This window comes from Papio anubis, chromosome 8 (genome assembly GCF_008728515.1).
Source record: "Papio anubis isolate 15944 chromosome 8, Panubis1.0, whole genome shotgun sequence".
Lineage (NCBI taxonomy): Eukaryota > Metazoa > Chordata > Mammalia > Primates > Cercopithecidae > Papio > Papio anubis.
In genome coordinates this window covers 20,470,015-20,489,581 of record NC_044983.1, presented here as the reverse complement: position 1 = coordinate 20,489,581, position 19,567 = coordinate 20,470,015, and the positions used below count along the sequence as shown (strand labels likewise).

The following is a 19,567-nucleotide window of genomic DNA, read 5'->3' as shown; positions in this document are numbered from 1 at the left end:
CCTGAGGATGGGCCCCAGCCTCCACACAGCCAAACCTGCCTTCTCTCCTAGGTCTAAAAAGAAATCTCTTTTCTTTGGCAGCTCTGTGAACCAGAGTTTAGTAAGCAACTCTTCCCACAATCCTGAATCTAGTGGGTTGAATACTATCCCCTCAAATAACTGTCCACCTGAAATCTCAGAAAGTGACTTTATTTGGAAATACAGATTTTGCAGATAAAATCAGTTAAGGATGTCAAGATGAAATTGTCCTGGATTTAGGATGGGCCCTAAATTCAATGACGAATGTCTTTATAAGAAAAAGGAGAGGGAGATTTGGACATGCAGACATACACCAACAGGGGAAGGTCATGTGAAGACAGAGGCAGAGAAGGGAGTGGTGCAGCCACAAGCCAAGGAACACCAGGAGCCACCAAAAGCTGGGAAAAGAAGGAAGCATTCTCCCCTACAGCTGTCAGAAGGAGTGTGGTCCTGGTGATACCTGCATTTCACACTGCTGGCCTCCAGACCTGTGAGAATACATTTCTGTCGTTTTTAAGCCACCAAGTTTGAGGTCACTTGTCAGGGGAACCATGGGACACAGATCCACGGGTAAACACTTTGGTGCCAGAATTAAGACCTGATCATGTTGAGCTGCCGCTGGCAGAACGCTAAGATAACTCCAGTGACCCTCACTGCTGTGTTTGGGCGGAACCCATCAATATGAGACATCACTCCTGGGATCATGGCACACTGTGTAGCAAAAGCGAGTCTGCAGGTATTTGCCGACCACATTAGTCGACGTGAGACAGGGAAATTACCCTGAGTGGGCCAGAACGAAGCTGGTGAGCCCTTACAAGGATGGCTCCTCTTGGCAAAAAGAACTGAAGTGTGAGCAGGACTCCATGTGGGAGAAAGGCTGTGTCACCGGCGATGGAGGGGACCACATGGAAAGGAAATACGGGGGCCTCTAGGAACTGAGAGTGGCCCCTGACTGGCAGTCAGCAATGGAAAATAGGGGTGAGGGGGCAGGGGACCTCAGTCCTATAGCCACAAGGAGCTGAATTTTCCACAACCATATGAGCCTGGCAGAGGCCCTGAAACTCCAGCTGACACTCTAAGTTTAGTCTTCTAGGACCCCCGGCAAAGGAGCCAGTCATGCAATGCTCGGCCTTCTGGCCTACAGAATTGTGAAATGCTAAATGGGTGTTGTTTTAAGCCACTACGTTTGTCATACTAATACGCTTGCCTGCTCTGATAGACCTCCACTCTCCAGAGCAGTGAAGTGACAAGTTCTGGTCACAGGTGGCAAGGCCAGGCAGCATGGGTCTCTGCACTCCGTCCTATTCCAGTTTACTTCCAATTAATCCGTTCTACTGACACATGCCTACCAAGAGCGGGTGGTAGGTAAATGAGTGGTAGCGGTTTCTGATCTTAAGACCGGGCAGGCTTTATAGCTTCTAATATTAGGCTACAGTTCTCATCTTACAAAGAATTCTAAAGCTAGGAACTGGATGGGAGTATTGTTTAAGGCAAATACAATTGGCAAGAGAGTTGTGAACTGTAGAGAGGGACAGTGTAGCCGAGTAGGCACAGATCCAAATGGGGTATTCGGCAGGTAAGACACTGATCAGGCATTCAGTACATCCTAGTGCAGCTCTGCGTGCAGAATCACAGAGTATTTAAAATCAGAAACACTCAGCCGGGTGTGGTGGTTCACGCCTGTAATCCCAGCACTTTGGGAGGCCAAGGCGGCAGATCACTTGAGGTTGGGAATTGGAGACCAGCCTGACCAACATGGAGAAACCTTGTCTCTATTAAAAAATATAAAATTAGCCGGGCGTGGTGGTGCAAGCCTCTAATCCCAGCTACTCGGGAGGCTGAGGCAGGAGAATCACTTGAACCTGGGAGGCGGAGGTTACGGTGAGCTGAGATCGCGCCATTGAACTCCAGCCTGGGCAACAAAGAGTGAAACGTGAAACTCCGTCTCAAAAAAAATAAAAATAAATAAATAAAATAAAATAAAATCAGAAACACTCACCTCTGCCTCCAGATGTTACTATCTGAAAGGTGAGTTGAGTCAAATACTCTACAGTCCACACGTGCAAATGTGTGTTAATCAGGGCCACGATAATAGGAGCAAAACCAGTGGAAAATAACCTTCATCCCAGCTAAGAAAATGGCTGAAAGGGTTTTTCACTGTTGGAGAAAGAAGTCATAATGAAAAGGGAAAGACTAAAATAAAATGAAATTTGTAAGGTTAGATCAGAATAAGAGGTATCAGTACAAACTTGTATTTTTTAGCATACATGTATACAGATAGGTGCTGAATCATCTGTTTCCTAACTTTGTCTGCTAAGAGGACCTATTAGCAATGATAACTCCTGTAGCAATGAACACCCCTAGCAACCAGACCTTGGTTTCTAAACAGCGTTCTCCAATAAAGGAAACCAGACTCCGTGGACAAGTGCCTGACTGTAGGGCTGGGGCAGCAAAGTCACAAGATGAGCCTGGACTATTTTATAGTAAAGGAAATTAAGGAAACACTGAAAAGCAAAAAAAGACAGGGGCTTACCAGAAGCACACAGGAGACAATTGGAAGGAGCTCCTAAAATGGTCAAAGCGAGAACAATTTGAGCCACAAAAAATATTATTCAACTTTCACCCATAGAACAAAATCTGATTATGAATAATCAAATGCATGAATAAATGGGGAAGCAGGGCCAGCTCTTGCTTACAAAGAATTCCAATAAATAAATGTACAAGAGGGAAACAGAGAATCATCAGGCAAACATCACAGTAATCATTGTTGCAAGCAGGGTCCACAGATGGATGCTAAAATTAGGGGATGAAAGTACAAGGAGAAACAGGATTTGCATAGTCTCAAAGTATCTCCTGAAACTACAAAGGGAAAGAAAGATAACTTTTTCAGTTTACCCATTCGGGTTTTTTTTGTTTTTTGGGTTTTTTTTTGAGACATTGTCTCACTCTGTTGCCCAGGCTGGAGTGCAGTGGCTCCATCTCAGCTCACTGCAACCTCTGCCTCCCGGGTTCAAGCGATTCTCCTGTCTCAGCCTCCCGAGTAGCTGCAATTACAGGTGCATTGACGTCACCATGCCTGACTAATTTTTATATTTTTAGTAGAAACTGGGTTTCACCATGTTGGCTAGGCTGGTCTTGAACTCCCAACCTCAGCCTTTGCCCACCTCAGCCTCCCAAAATGCTAGGATTACAGGTGTGAGCCACCGTGTCTGGCCCCATTCAGTTTTTGTAAAACAACAACAAAAAACCCACCCTTTTTCAGTGTGGAAATCAAGCAGACACCAACCAAGTAATCCAGATAAATATCACCAGTAAAAAAATACTCTGACATGGCCGGGTGCAGTGACTCATGCCTATAATCCCAACACTTTGGGAGGCTGAGGTGGGTGGATCACTTGGGCTCAGGAGTTCAAGACCAGCCTGGACAACATGGTGAAACCCTGTCTCTACTGAAAATACAAAAAAAAAAAGTCAGGTGTGGGTGGCTCATACCTGTAATCCCAGCTACTTGGGAGGCTGAGGCAGAGAATCGCTTGAACCTGGGAGGTGGAGGCTGCAGTGAGCCGAGATCGCACCACTGCACTTCAGCCTGGGCACAGAGTGAGACCCTGTCTCAAAATTAAAAAAAAAAAAAAAAGAAAAAAACCCCGTGACATTATGAATACCTCAAAAAGATGCAACATCACTTTGTGTTCCAACATTCTAGCAAGAAAAGAGGGAGAGACTGCCACGGACTGCAACAGCCTAAGGAGAAATAACTAAACAGTGTGGGATCCCAGATCAGATTCTAGAAACAGCAAAAGGATATTAGTGAAAATATTGGTGACATTTAAATAAGGCCTGCGGTTTAGTTAAGAGTGTTATGCCAATGTTGATTTCCTGCTCCTGATTATATAATTATACTCTGGGGTGAGGAATATAAAGGAATTCTGCTGTATTTTTGCAACTCTTCTGCACATCTAAAACTAGTTCAAAATAAAAGTTTAAAATAAAAGGAAATGGTTAAGCAAACTAAGATACAGCCATGGCCGGGCACGGTGGCTCACTCCTGTAATCCCAAAACTTTGGGAAGCCAAGGCGGGTAGATCACTTGAGGTGGAGTTTGAGACCAGTCTGGTCAACATGGCGAAACCCCATCTCTACTAAAAATACAAAAATTAGCTGGGCATGGTGGCACATGCCTGTAATCCCAGCTACTAGGGGGCGCTGAGGCAGGAGAATTGCTTGAACCTGGGAGGCAGAGGTTGCAGTGAGCCAAGATCGGCCATTGCACTCTAGCCTGGGCAACAGAGTGACACTCCGTCTCGAAAAAAAAAAAAAAAAGATACAGTCATAAGACAGACTAAACACTTAGGAAGAAATTTTGATGTCAAGGTCAGATGGGGGTAGACAGCCAATTGTATTATTCCCCAACCCCCCGCAAAAAAAAAAAAAAAAAAACAACCGTAAGAAAACATGCCAATATGAAAACAGAGACTGGAGCAGGATTATGGACTTTTCCCAAAATATTTTTTTGCACTTTACAATATGCATGCATTACTTCTGATAATCAGAAGAAAATAAAGTTGACAAAAATACCAAACAATTGTTTGGTGGAATTCTGTGTATAGTCAGTCACATCTATTACAGTTTCTGGGAGAGACTTTTAAGGGCTGTGTTCAAACTGGAGGCTGCTCCATGCTTCTGAGGGCTGAGGAAGACGGCAGGAGGCTGGAGGAAGTGGACCGGTACAGAGGACAGGGACGTGGGGCCATGGAGTTGCTCCAGATAAGAGCAGGCTGGCCAGGTGCAGTGGCTCACGCCTGTAATCCCAGCACTCTGGGAGACCAAGGCGGGTGGATCACTTGAAGTCAGGAGTTCAAGACCAGCCTGGCCAACATGGTGAAACCCCATCTCTACTAAAAATACAAAAATTAGCCAGGCATGGTGGTGTGCACCTGGAGTCCTAGCTGCTGAGGTGGGAGAATTGCTTGAGCTCAGGAGGGGAGGTTTCAGGGAACTGAGATCGTACCACTGCACTCCAGCCTGGGCAACAGAGTGAGACCCTGTCTCAAAAAAAAAAAAAAAAAAAAGAGCAGGCTGGCAGGCTGCACCCCAAGACAGAGGGCTGCTGGCAAGTCTCTGATATGGAAACAGCTCTGAGTTCCAAGAGAACACTCGTACCTTACACCCGTGAGCCATTCGAGACTCCTAGACCCAACGTACATTTCCAGCCACCTCACCTGCTGCTCCGTCTTATCAGCAACCCTGGGCCACGTGCACCATCCCACCGGCATTCACACATTCACACGGCTCTCCTTACCAGGATCCTGCTCTCTCTCCCCCTTCCTAGCTTTCAAGATGTGGCTCCATCCCTCCCCAGGAAGCCTTCTCTGTCAGCTCCTGCCACTCCCTCCTCTGGCCTCACCAAGTACCTCTCCTCTGTTCCACTTGCTGCAACTTCAGGAAGGCCATCCTGCATCTGACTTTCCACACGTGCACAGCTCCTCACACATTTCACAAGCATCTCGGGAATGGAGATGGTACTTAGCAGCTCTCTTAGCTGACCGCCACTGGACTGCTCAAGGCCCCCGGGTCTCCAGTCCCTCCCTGCAGCCAACAGGCCCCTCACCAGGTGGCCAACCTCCCCTCCTACTCCACCACCTGCTGTTACCATTGAAGGTTTCCATGCCAACAGCCAGCTGTGCCTATTCCCAAACCTCTTTACGCAGGTTCTATTTATTTAAATGGTTATGATTTATTTAAATAACAACTGAGGGCTGGGCCCGGTGGCTCATGCCTTTAATCCCAGCACTTTGGGAAGCCAAGACCGGCGGATCATTTGAGGTCAGGAGTTCGAGACCAGCCTGGCCACCATGGCAAAACCCCATCTCTACTAAAAATACAAAAAATTAGCTGGGTGTGGTGGTGCATGCCTGTAATCCCAGCTACTTGAGAGGCTGAGGCAGGAGAATCACTTGAACCTAGGAGGTAGAAGTTGCAGTGAGATTGCACCACTGCACTCCAGCCTGGGTGACAGAGAGAGACTCCGCCTCGGAAAAAAAAAAAAAAAAAACGAGAAAACAAAAACAAAACAAAAAACCCCATAAAATAAATACAAAGAAAAATGTCTGATATCTGAGAAAATTAAGCTGAGTGATCTAGAACAGTAATTCTGAAATTACTGTCTTATATTTTGACACCTGGGGTCCCTGAGGTAAAAGACTATTTTTATTCTTTTTTTTTTTTTTGAGACAGAGTCTCACTCTGTAGCCCAGGCTGGAGTGCAGTGGCGAGATCTCTGCTCACTGCAAGCTCCGCCTCCCAGGTTCCCGCCATTCTCCTGCCTCAGCCTCCTGAGTAGCTGGGACTACAGGCGCCCGCCACCGCACCTGGCTAATTTTTTGTGTTTTTAGTAGAGATGGGGTTTCACCGTGTCAGCCAGGATGGTCTCGATCTCCTGACCTTGTGCTCTGCCCGCCTAGGCCTCTCAAAGTACTGGGATTACAGGCGTGAGTCATCGCGACCCGCCAAAAGACTATTTTTATTCTAATATACAGAAATTAAAAGCTTTTCACTCTCACTTTTCAGAAGCCACATGAAATGTGACATGTACCTGTGTCATCTTGAGTTTTTGAGAAATTTCGAAGGTAGAAGTTTAGGGTATAATACAATATATAGGTGTTCTCAGAGATTAGCTCCATTTGTTCTCAGAACTTTTAACTGACTTCTTAACAGCAAATTTAAGTTACACCTATTATGTTATCTCATTATCATCCAATAATAATTATTTTAAAATCCCGAAATTTCTAAAAATATGCTAACAAGGCCATTCTTTTGACTACTTTATTTTGGAAAATATAGTTATTTTTCATGAAACTTTTTTTTTTTTTGAGACAGAGTCTTGCTTTGTCACCAGGCTGGAGTGCAGTGGCACAATCTGGGCTCATTGCAACCTCTGCCTCCCTGGTTCAAGCGATTCTCCTGCCTCAGCCTCCTGAGTAGCTGGGACTACAGGCATGCGCCACCATGTCCAGCTAATTTTTTGTATTTTTAGTAGAGACGGGGTTTCACCATGTTGACCAGGATGGTCATGATCTCTTGACCTTGTGATCCGCCCACCTCGGCCTTCCAAAGTGCTGGGATTACAGGTGTGAGCCACCAGGCCCGTTCGAAACATTTTTTTTTTATGTTAACATGTAATAGCCTTATTGTTGCTTTTTTAAATGAATAAATAACTATTTTAAAATTTCTCAGTTTTGAGGCTGAGGCAGAAGGATTGCTTGAAGCCAGAGTTTAAGACTAGTTTGGGTAACATAGTAAGACCATGTCTCAAAAAAAAATTTTTTTTCCTTAGTTTTAATTTTTAAATATACTATCAATAAAGACAGCCACTTACACAAAAGACAATGTAAGGGGTCCTAGCGTCAAAAAGTTTGAGAATTACTAATCTAGAAAGACTCGTTGCAAATGGAAAAATAATAAAAAGCTGAAATTAAATTAGGTATGTACATAAAAGCAGTAACTGGATTCCGAACATGGCTGTTTTGCAAATATCTCCTGTCCTCGCTTTATTTCTTTATTTAGTGAAAGTTAATTAACAGATTTAAACTTTTACCCAGCAATCCTATTTCACAGATGTATTCTGCAAACATTAAGTGCAGACAGGGTGATATGTGTGTTGGTTAAAAAAAGATGATACTTCCATACTATGGAATACTACACAGCTATGACAGAGAATGCTAAAAGCATTCTATGTGCTGATATGGAAAAAAATCTTAATATAGTTGCTAGGTGAAAAAAGCAAGGTGCTGAATGATGTTTAAAATGCTACCTTGGAGCATTTATTGAAAACCTGGGGCCGGGCGCGGTGGCTCAAGCCTGTAATCCCAGCACTTTGGGAGGCCGAGACGGGCGGATCACGAGGTCAGGAGATCGAGACCATCCTGGCTAACAAGGTGAAACCCCGTCTCTACTAAAAAATACAAAAAAACTAGCCGGGCGAAGTGGCGGGCGCCTGTGGTCCCAGCTACTCGGGAGGCTGAGGCAGGAGAATGGCGTGAACCCGGGAGGCGGAGCTTGCAGTGAGCTGAGATCCGGCCACCGCACTCCAGCCTGGGCGACAGAGTGAGACTCCATCTCTAAAATAAAATAAAATAAATTTAAAAAATGATTTAAGACACGTATTTTTTTTTAGATTCCCAACTTTTATCTGATTTTTTTATTAACTACTAATACTGAGTGCACTGCCTAAGAGGGCCATTAGGAACTCGGTGGTAATAAATGTAGGACAGTCACCGTCTCATTCCACCAAGCTCCAAGATTCTCCGGGGCCTGCCCTTTGAGGGAGGTTAGGAGTTCTAACAACAGCCTGATCTCCAGTTGCCAAGGTGGGGAATTCAGTTTCCCATGGTTGGGCACTCTGCTCCCTTGGGCAGGCCAATTCTGTGGCTTCCCCAGCCTCTTCTCCTTGTGCAGGTCAGAGCGCCCAGCCTCTGCATCTCTGCCTCTGCCAGGCCCAACCCGGGGCCGCCTCTAAGAGGTTTAATGCCCATGGTAAGGGGGCGGGGGAACAAGACAGTGGGGCTACATGATCCTGTGTCCTAGGGGCTGTCCTCCTGTCCCCTAGGTGGGCATGAGGCCCTGGCTGGCGACAGTCGAGGGGGCGGACTCTGGACTCCTTATCTCCTGGCATTCCACCAGCCTGCCAGCCGGGAGGTCGGAGAAGCCCCACTGCAGACACACGGTGAGTCCCGGCTGGGCTGAGCAGCAGGCCCCTTCCCTGCTCACTCCCCAGCCTCCCATGTCTCCAGGGAGTCTGGAAAGACAGACACTTCTCCAGAAGAAACTAACACCCCCTCCCTCAATAAGCGCAGGGACAAATGGCCCCTTCCTCTTCTAGTTTCCAAGTAAAGACTGGAGGTGTCAGCAATTTCATAATCACATTTAGGATCAAAAATAGAACCCTTCTTTGGTCTTCTCCATCAAGTCTCTTGGCCACTGGTAACCATGTGACTCGGGTACACCAATTCACCTCCCTGGATCCCGTTTCATTCACTGTAAAATAATGGGGCCGGACTCCAAGATCACCAAAGCCCCCCCGGTCAACATTCCATGGTTCTGTGGCTCAACAACATGGCGGAGCGTTACCTTCGCCAAGTCAGGGGAGGCCATTATCCTGACATAGTGGGGACAGGGAGGTCCTGGTTCCCAGGCACACACAATCTATTCACAACACTACTGTGTAAACCCCACAATTCTGCAAATATTAAACAGGGATTGAGGTTCCTCTTGGAACAGTGCAGGGTGTGAGCAGGTAAGGAAGGAGGAAGAAGGTAAGCAGGGTTTAAAAACAGAACCAGTCTTGTGAGTGATATATACCCTACACACACACACATGTGCACACACATGCACACACACACAAGCACACACGCACCACCCAGGCACACGAAGGCATTGTTACTCCTTCCTGGCCACATGAGCCCAGAGAAGGAGCATTTCTTCTCTGAAGAAATCAGAGTAGCTCCCAGAAATAAAGGTAGAAAGAAGTTTGTTTTCCGTAAGATTGCCCAATTGATCTGTGGGACAATCCCTGGCAGGCCACAGAAAAGCAGCCTTCACAGCAGGGCAGGGAAATTGCATCCATGTTGCCAAGGAAGAGATGAATCAACCCTATGCCTGGGCTCACACCATTCCTACAACCCAACCCAACTGTCAGCTTCTGGCACCCCTAAATAACCCACTCCACCCCACAAAAATTATGACGATGAGAATGATGACAAGCCCTCTACTATGTTCCAGGCAAAATCACGACATCCTGCAAGCCAGTGAGAACAGAAGTTAAGAAATTTCTCACTGCTGGAGAGTGACGGGGCCAGGATTTGAACAGAGACCCACCTATCTGAAAAGGCCGGAATTCTTCCGCCACCAGCACAACCGTGTCTAGCACAGCGCTCACTCTCTGAACTGAATTGTGCAGAGCACGGAAGCGTCTCTTGTGTTGTTATCTTGTTCCCCATCCACGGATGCTGTTTCTCCCCAGGAGTCTGCATTGGAAGGGTGGGGGCCAGGCCGTCTGCATGCACCCGCCACGGTGGCCACTGCTGAGCCCAAAACAGACCAGGCACTGTACATCCACAGGCTGAGTCCCAGAGCCCAAAATTCTCACTCTGGCCTAAATTACAAGGCCAATGATGCAGCTGCCCCAGCCCCCAAGTTCTCAGGTCAGCCTCTGCACTGGCTGGCCAGCTGTCAGTCAACACCTGGATCGTATCTCCCCCTCAGCACTGCCCTCTCTCAAGGCCCCAGAGGCCAGATGAGTAAAAAATGATAAATTAAGCAAGAACTTGCTTTGGACTGGCCCTTTGGGAAGACAGTATCCAGAGGATCCCCTTCCACTGTCTGGTGCCCTCTAGTCTTACCTGCAAACCAATTCCGCAGGAGGACCACTAGCCTATCTCCTGGATACCACACAGGTGATGGGAAACTCACCTCTCTGAGCCTCCACCAGGAAAAGGAACATGTGGCTTTTGTTTGTTTGTTTGTTTTGAGATGGAGTCTCGCTTTGTCTCCCAGGCTGGAGTGCAGTGGCGCGATCTCGGCTCACTGCAAGTTCCGCCTCCCGGGTTCACGCCATTCTCCTGCCTCAGCCTCCGAGTAGCTGGGACTACAGGCATGCACCACCACGCCCGGCTAATTTTTTGTATTTTTAGTAGAGACGGGGTTTCACCGTGTTAGCCAGGATGGTCTCGATCTCCTGACCTCGTGATCTGCCCGCCTCCGCCTCCCAAAGTGCTGGGATTACAGGCGTGAGCCACCGCGCCCAGCCGAACATGTGGCTTTTAATTCCAGCTGCTAAGTTATGATTCTGAACATCCCTTCTGTAGCTTTACCAAGGATGCAAGTTCTTGTCCATATTTAGGGCTTGTGTTTTAAGAGGTAAGGATAGGCCCGGTGTGGTGGCTCACGCACACCTGTAATCCCAGCACTTTGGGAGGCTGAGGCGGGCGGATCACCTGAGGTCAGGAGATCGAGACCATCCTGGCTAACACGGTGAAACACCGTCTCTACTAAAAATACAAAAAATTAGCCGGGCCTGTTGGCAGGCGCCTGTAGTCCCAGCTACTCGGGAGGCTGAGGCAGGAGAATGGCTTGAACCTGGGAGGTGGAGGTTGCAGTGAGCCCATATCCCGCCACTGCACTCTAGCCTGGGCGACAGAGTGAGCCTCTGTCTCCAAAAAAAAAAAAAGGGTAAGAGTTACCGAATTGTATATGCTGTGGATAAGGTGATCTAGTCTGACCGTGGTACTGGCCTGACCCTCCCAAGGTCACAGGGCCGGTTAAGTGCAGAGCAGGGACAGAGGCCAGGGCTAACTCCCAGGCCACTCCTCGGCAGGAGCACAGCCGTCCCAATGGCCTGGGGCTCCTAGGGGAGGGCCACTAAAGACATAAACCCAAACCAGGCTTGCTCCAGGAAGGGTCAGGTCAAAGCTGCTCCTACCCCCACGCTTCCATTCGGGCCACAAGAGAGCACTTGGCCACTCCCCAAATCGTGTCCGGAGTCCTCCTCCACAGCCTAGCCCTTTAACTGTTTAGAGAAGCCTCTCTTTGGAGCCCAGGCCCTGGCAAGCACAAGATCCTCAAAAGTGAACCCCCAGTCTAGAGCTGAGGAAATCTTCCCGGCTCAGCTGGACCTCAGGATCAGATGATGAAACTGCTCGGATGGCGACTTTGTCCCACTGCCCTCACCCACCAAGAGGGGGCAGCCTGAACCCGACCACCTAACTTGGTCATTAAGGACCAAAAATAGCCAGAAAGCCATCCTCGCGGGCAAGCCAGATTGGAGATTCGCTCAGCCGGAAGATTGAGTACATGTATCTCCGGGGGGAGATGGACCGGAGGGGGCCCGGGGGACGCAGCTCCTGAAAAGCAAAGTCCAGATCCCAGAGCCCCATGGAGCGGCCCCTCGGATTGGCCACCTACTGTCTGCGTTCTGCGTCCGTGTCCGCGCGGGGGCTCCGGGAGCCGGGCTCAGCCTTCGGCGCGGCGACCCACGCTCTGAGCACCCTTCTGCGGCTCCAGCATCCTGCACCCTCCAGGCGGACGGGCCGCGCCTTGACCTCTCCCCTCGCCAGCGCGGCACCAGAGCCAGGTGTAGCCTCCACCCAGCAGTCCGGGCGTGCGCCGGTGCCCCGGAGCGGTGCCCTGTCCTCGGCGCAGCGCTGTCCCCGCCCCCACCCGCTGCCCCAGCCTGGGGCGCGCGGCTCCTCAGCCGCTGCCCATCTCGCGGCCCCTCGCATCCACTCCCTCACCTGGCGCTCGGAGGCGGCCCCGGCCCCACGCAGCCTCACCGCAAGGTCCCGGGCGGCCGGCGGCGGCTGGAGAAGCAGCTCAGCCCGTGCGTCCGCGTAGACACGCGCGCCAACCCCCCTCCGTGCGTCCGGGCCGCAGCACCGCGCGCATGCCCGGCTATATACCCGGCGCGTCAGCGACCGGACCCGCCCCCGACCCGCCCCCGACCCGCCCCGCTCGCCCCGGGGCTGCCACGTGGGGCCGGCAGACCCGGGACCTGGCCAGCCTGCGCCCTCCTGCGCCTCGCGGCCCTGGCTGTGGTAGGCGCCCGCTCCCACCCTCCATCCGGCCGTGACTCGCGAGGACCTCTGACTCCTCCTGCCTCCGGAAACCTCCCGTGAAGACCTGCTCCCCGGGCGCGGGAAGCTCTCACCGCCTAGCCTCCACCCCGCTCCCCCAGGAGGCGAGTCCTTACCCACTCGATTTGAATGTGCATTTTACCACTTTTGGTTCATCCAAAAAGCTTTTCTCTTCCCTCCCCAGTTCGGAAAGGTACTCCAGAAGGGGACGCGCCCTTAGACGATGGTTCTTCTGCATATTTCCACCAGCCAAAGGAACCAAAATTTCCTGGTCGAATTCCAAATAAACCATATTACATTCACTTTTCAGACTTGATGCCGCACCGCTTCCCACAATGATCAGACGCCTAAAGAACCCTACTAACCCAAAGTTGGGAGAAATGTTAATTGGGTGAAGAATGTCCAAGGAGACTCTTCCGCTGTGGGACATCTCATTGAGATGTATATCAGGCCTGAGAAATGCAGATTTCTTGAGAAAATAAACCACTCTTTCGACTCCCATTGTTTCTGTTCTGCAGGACATCAGGACTATTTCCTCTATGAGCTGAGCCAGCTGCCACCTGGGCCTTTCGGGGCTCGGAGGAAGGGCTTTCTAATCCAACTGTCGCGGCTTAGTACTCGATCTGCTCCTAGCACAGTGACTGATCCCCAGACGGCACTAGCTCTCTCTGAATTTGCGCAGGGAAGGGGGCCACATCCCACTCTCTGCAGGTCTTGCGGGGAGGACCCCCGTGATGGCGGCGCTAAGGAGGAAAGGAAAGCAGACAGTCGCTGGAGCCGGTGGCAAGAACTCAGCAGCTTGCTCTTCGCCAGGCCAGAGGGGGTCAGATTCTTCATGTTACTTTTGAAGAGTCTAGCTGGGCCCCGGGCGTTTCTAAAATTCAATTATCCCCACCCCGTAATTACAGTGCTGCAGTGGGTATGGGGGCAGCGGTGATATTCCTCTCATTTATTTTCCAAGTGATTTCAAAGTAATGATATCTCTTGCAGAATTTCCCTCAGAGCCCCTTCATCTTTGTAATAACCCTATTTCTCTCTTGGTTAAACTTGGTGCTTTCCAGACATTATGTCATCCGTTTGGGACTCTCATCCCACTGTAGTGGGCTGTCAGAAAGGGGCCAATCCCCACCACACCTTTTGTTGAAGCACTGGAAAAGGAGTGAGAAGTCCACCCAGAGATAAAGTGAAATAAGCATGCTTCCAACACACAGAGCTCTGAAGTGTATGAAGCCCGTAAACACGTATCCTAAAGGAGTGTTAATCTCTTAAAACCAAAGTTGGAGAGCAATCCCATGGCTTTTCCAGGCTAGTTGTCAATACTATCCACAGGAGAACTAGGCACCCTTCAAGGAGATTGCTGAGCAGAGAGGGGGCAGGACCAGACACCCCACCACCGGGCCTATCATGGCGTTCTCACTTGTTTTCAACCACACTAAAGGTGGAGCTGTCAAAGTCCACATAGGCAAGCAGAGCTGATAAGCTATCAGTAATCCATTAGGGAATACAATTAATTATTAACAAAAGGTCTTAACTCTCCATATCTTCCCACACACAAAATTCTTTAGGTATCCCCTAAATCCTTCCTTGTTGCTGGGTAGTTCTCAGTTTCTCATTCCTGGTGCCAGGCTTGGAGACCCACTTCTCTCTGCTCTCCACTTTATTATTATTATTATTATTATTATTATTATTATTTCGAGACAGAGTCTCACTCTGTAGCCCAGGCTGGAATGCAGTGGCGCAATCTCAGCTTACTGTAACCACCCCCTCCCAGGTTCAAGTGGTTCTCCTGCCACAGCCTCCTGAGTAGCTGGGATTACAGGCACCCGCCACCCTGCCTGGCTAATATTTATATTTTTACTAGAGATACGGTTTCACCATGTTGGCCAGGCTGATCCCGAACTCCAAGCTCAAATGATCTGCCCACCTCGGCCTCGCAAAGTGCTGGGATTACAGGCATGAGCCACTGCACCCGGCCTCTGCTCTCCACTTTTTCCTCTCATTACTCATTTTCACTTGTCAAAATTCTAACTCCCCAAAGTCACCTCTCATCTGCAAACTTCTGGATTTTTCTGAATCCAGAAGTCTGAACTACCCTTTCATATTTTTTGACTGTAACCCACATTAAAAACATTTAACACTGCAACTCCAATATAAATAACAATATAGCAAACAAAAATTTCACAAAATATCCATAAAGATATGCATTGCAATGCATATTTTTTTTAAAAAAAGGGGTAACAAACCCACTAAGTTGACTTCATGACCATTATTAGGTTGTAATCCACAGAATTAAAACTTTATATGGTTTATGGTACTTATATTTTTTCCCTTAAAATTATTTCACTTTGTCGGGCACAGTGGCTCACGCCTGTAATCCCAGCACTTTGGGAGGTTGAGGCAGGCGGATGACCTGAGGTCGGGAGTTCGAGACCCCCCTGACCAACATGGAGAAACCCCGTCTCTACTAAAAATACAAAATTATCCAGATGTAGTGGCACATGCCTGTAATCCCAGCTGCTTGGGAGGCTGAGGCAGGAGAATTGCTTGAACCCAGGAGGCAGAGGTTGCGATGAGCTGGAGATCACGCCATTGCACTCCAGCCTGGGCAACAAAAGCAAAACTCCGTCTCAAAAAAAAAAAAAAAATTATTTCACTTTAATCTCCAACTAGACCTAATCTGCCTTGATTACATGAGATTTCCCTATATACCTGTATCTCCTAATGTAACATCTTGCACATAACACAGTTTCAATAAATATTTGCTGGATGAATGAACGGGCTGGCTCACTAAAAGTTTGGTGTTGGGCAATACTTAAGGAAACATAGCACAAAAATCTGACATTTTCATTGCTACTGTTTCGCTTCTGACAAGACACCACAGCTACCTGCCAAAAGATACGTAGCCAGATTTCCCGTAGCTGAGGTGAACAGAACAGCCTTGGGAAATCAGCCAGAGAAATGAGATTCCAGACCTGATTGTGCGGAGAGCAGGCTGGGGACTCCAGATGAAAGCCCTCTGTGCGGTTTGTGGTGACAAGGTAAGCAACTTGATCAGGTGGATGGGGCAAAATCCCTCTGCATCCCAGGTCTTAGGCCAGCTTTTCTTTTTTCTTTCTTTTTTTTTTGGGATGGAGTTTCACTCTTGTTGCCCAGGCTGGAGTGCAATGGCGTGATCTCTGCTCACTGCAACCTCCACCTCCCGGGTTCACATGGTTCTCCTGCTTCAACCTCCCGAGTAGGTGTGATTACAGGTGCACGCCACCACGCCTGGCTAATTTTTGTATTTTTAGTAGAGACGGATTTTTGCCATGTTGACCAGGCTGGTCTCAAACTCCAGACCTCAGGCAATCCGCCTGTCCCGGCCTCCTAAAGTGCTGGGATTATAGGCGTGAGCCACCATGCTGGCCTTAGGCCCACTTTTCTTAGTCTGTCTGGAGGTCAGTGACCAGATTTCTCTGGTACTTTCTCAGGGAAAAATGAATTTTCTGTTTTGGGATGGCTTAACAAATTTAAGAGGATTGGAAGGAATGTGAAGGTTCTATTCAACCCCAAATCATGTCAGAGGACTCAAGTACTAGCTCCCTGCCTTGTCAGCTGAAAGAGAAGAGTTTTAGAGGCCTCAATTGTTCATTTCTGTTGTCATCTGCTGGTTTTGACACACAAAAGAAGACAACTGGGAAAAGTACTTGGTTTAGTAAGCTATAGAAATCTGTGCATTTTAGCTAGGTTGTCTAATTTTTGGGTAAACAACTGTTCATAGTATTCCCTTACAGTATATATATTTTTTATTCCCTATAAGTTTGGTAGCAATATGCCTTCTTTCATTCCTGATTTTGGTAATTTGAGTCTTTTTTCTCTGTCATTCTAGCTAAAGGTTTGCCCATTTTGCTAATATTTTCAAAGAACCAACTTGTTTTGTTGATTTTCTCTATCGGTTTTCTGTTCTTCATTTCATTAATTTCTGTCCTGATCTTTATTTTTCAAATATTATTTTTGTCCTCACCTGTGAATGAATGTTTAGTTGGGAATACAATTCCAAGTTTACAGTTGCAATTTTTTTTTTTTTTTTTTTTTTTTGAGATGGAGTCTCGCTCTGTTATCCAGGCTGGAGTGCAGTGGCACAATCTCTGCTCACTGCAACCTCTGCCTCCTGGGTTCAAGTGATTCTTCGGCCTCAGCCTCCTGAATAGCTGGGATTACAGGTGCACGCCAACACACCCGGCTAATTTTTGTATTTTCAGTAGAGACGGGGTTTCACCATGTTGGCCAGGCTGGTCTTGAACTCCTGACCTCAGGCGATCTGCCCACCTTGGCCTCCCAAAGTGCTGGGATTACAGGCATGTGCCACTACGCCCGGCCTACAGTTGCATTTTAAAATTTCTATTCCTCTTGTCTTAAGGCATCTACTGTGGTTCAGGAAGTGTATACTGGTGGTTTGACTTTCTTTGTAAGCAATCTCTCTAACTTCTGGTTGGTTTTGTCTAATTGACAAATAATAATTGTACATATTTATGGGGTACAATGTGATGTTTGGATACCTGTATACATTGTGGAATGATCACATCTGGGTACTTAGCATATCTATCATCTCAAATATATATATATTATATATATATTATATATACATATTCTTTTTTGCCTTGTCTTTGTCAGGCTATTCCCTTAAAAAAAATTCATTCCTTTGTAGTGGGAACATTTGAAATTCTTTTCACTATTTAAAAATATACAGTATTAGGCGGGGCGTGGTGGCTCACGCCTGTAATCCCAGCATTTTGGGAGGCCGAGGTGGGTGGATCACCTGAGGTCAGGAGTTCAAGACCAGCCTGACCAACATGGAGAAACTCCGTCTCTACTAAAAATACAAAATTAGCCAGGCATGGTGGCGCATGCCTGTAATCCCAGCTACTCGGGAGGCTGAGGCAGGAGAATTGCTTGAACCCGGGAGGCGGAGGTTGAAGTGAGCCGAGATCGCGCCATTGCACTCCAGCCTGGGCAAAAACAGCGAAACTCCATCTCAAAAAACAAATAAACAAATAAAATATACAGTATTAACTACAGTCACTGTGCTGTGCAATGGAACACTAGAACTTATTCTTCCTAACTGTAACTTTATACTCATTGACCAATGTCTCCCCTTTTCCCCGTCAACCTCCCTCTACCCCCACCCAGTATCTGGTAACTCCCTTTCTACTCTCTACTTCTGTAAGTTTGACTTTTTTAGATTCCACATACAAGTTAGCTCATATGGTATTTGTCTCTCTGTGCCTGGCTTATTTCACTTAACATAATGTCCTCTAAGTTCATTCAGGTTGTCATGAGTGACAGAATGTCCTGTTTTTTATTTAAAGCAGAATAGTATTCCATTGTGTAAATGTGCCACATTTTAAAAATCCATTCATCCGCTGATGGACACTTAGGTTGTTTCCGTATCTTGGCTGTGAACAGTGCTGCAATGAACATGGGAGTGCACATAATCTCTTCAGCATACTGATTTCTTTCTTCTTTTTGGAGACCAAGACTCGCTCTGTCACCCAGGCTGAAGTGCAGTGACACCATCTCGGCTCACTACAACCTCTGCCTCCAGGGTTCAAGTGATTCTCATGCCTCAACCACCTGAGTAGCCGGGATTACAGGCGTGGAACACCGCACCCAGCTAATTTTTGTATTTTTAGTAGAGACAGGTTTTCAACAGGTTGGCCAGGCTGGTCTGGAACTCCTGGCCTCCAATGATCCACCCTCCTTGGCCTCCCAAAGTGCTGGAATTGCAGGTGTGAGTCACCACGCCCCACCCAGCATACTGATTTCAGTTCCTTTGGGTATATACCCAATAGTGGAATTGCTGGATCGTATCTGGCTGTTTTGTTTTCATGATTCTCAGTGTTTCATGTTCTATAGTTTCACTATAGTTTATCTAGCAATGGATATGCTTTTTTTAAATTTATTTTTTTGAGACGGAGTTTCGCTCTTGTTGCCCAGGCTGGAGTGCAATGGCGCAATCTCAGCTCGCCATAACCTCCACCTCCCCGGTTCAAGCGATTCTCCTGCCTCAGGCTCCCGAGTAGCTGGGATCACAGGCATGCACCACCACGCCTGGCTAATTTTGTATTTTTAGTAGAGACGGAGTTTCTCCAGGAGGCTGGTCTCGAACTCCTGACCTCATGTGATCTGCCTGCCTCAGCCTCCCAAAGTGCTGGGATTACAGGTGTGAGCCACAGCGCCCAGCCATATATGCTTTTCTTTATCTCCAGTACGTTTCTTCAGTTGGATGATTTTTTTTTTTTTTTTTTTTTGAGATAAGGTCTCACTCTGTCACCCAGGCTGGAGTGCAGTGGTGCGATCACAGCTCACTGCATCCTTAACCTCCTGGGCTCAAGTGATCCTCCCACCTCAGCCTCTTGAGTACCTGGGACTACAGGCATGTGCTACCATGCCTGGCTAATTTCTTATTTCTTTTGTAGACACAGAGTTTCACCATGTTGCCCATGCTGGTCTAAAACTCCTGAGCTCGAGATCCACCCACCTTGGCCTCCCAAAGTGCTGGGATTACAGGTATAAGCCACTACACTGGCACATATCTTTCATTCTGGAAAATTCTCAGTCTTTGCATCTTCCATACTGTGTGCCACCTATTCTATTTTAACCTGCAGGAACTTCTCAGACACATGTTGGACCTGCTCATTTTCTCTGCTCTCTTCTCTTCCATAGGTCCTATTTATACCTCTTTGTGGGACAATCTAATGGACTGCATTGGTGTCCACAAGGCTCTGGAGCTTTCACAAGTCTGGGCCAATCTTTATGTTAATTTTTCAGCTTGTGGCCCTTCAGCATGCTGGTAACAAAAATTCAGGCTACACACATCCGTACGTGGCCCAGGCTTGGGGATTTTTCATGGATGTCTTTTTCACCGTATCCATTTCCCT

General features: G+C 47.8%; 1 protein-coding gene across 1 annotated transcript in view; it reads right to left on the bottom strand.

The window, feature by feature from the left end:
* SLC39A14 (solute carrier family 39 member 14) overlaps positions 1–12,465 on the bottom strand; it is a 54,518-nt gene extending 42,053 nt beyond the window's left edge. The window contains exon 1 of the mRNA XM_009212673.4: positions 12,309–12,465. The gene's annotated coding sequence lies outside the window, so the exon portion shown is untranslated. The remainder of the gene's footprint in view (positions 1–12,308) is intronic.
* Positions 12,466–19,567: the final 7,102 nt, after the last annotated feature.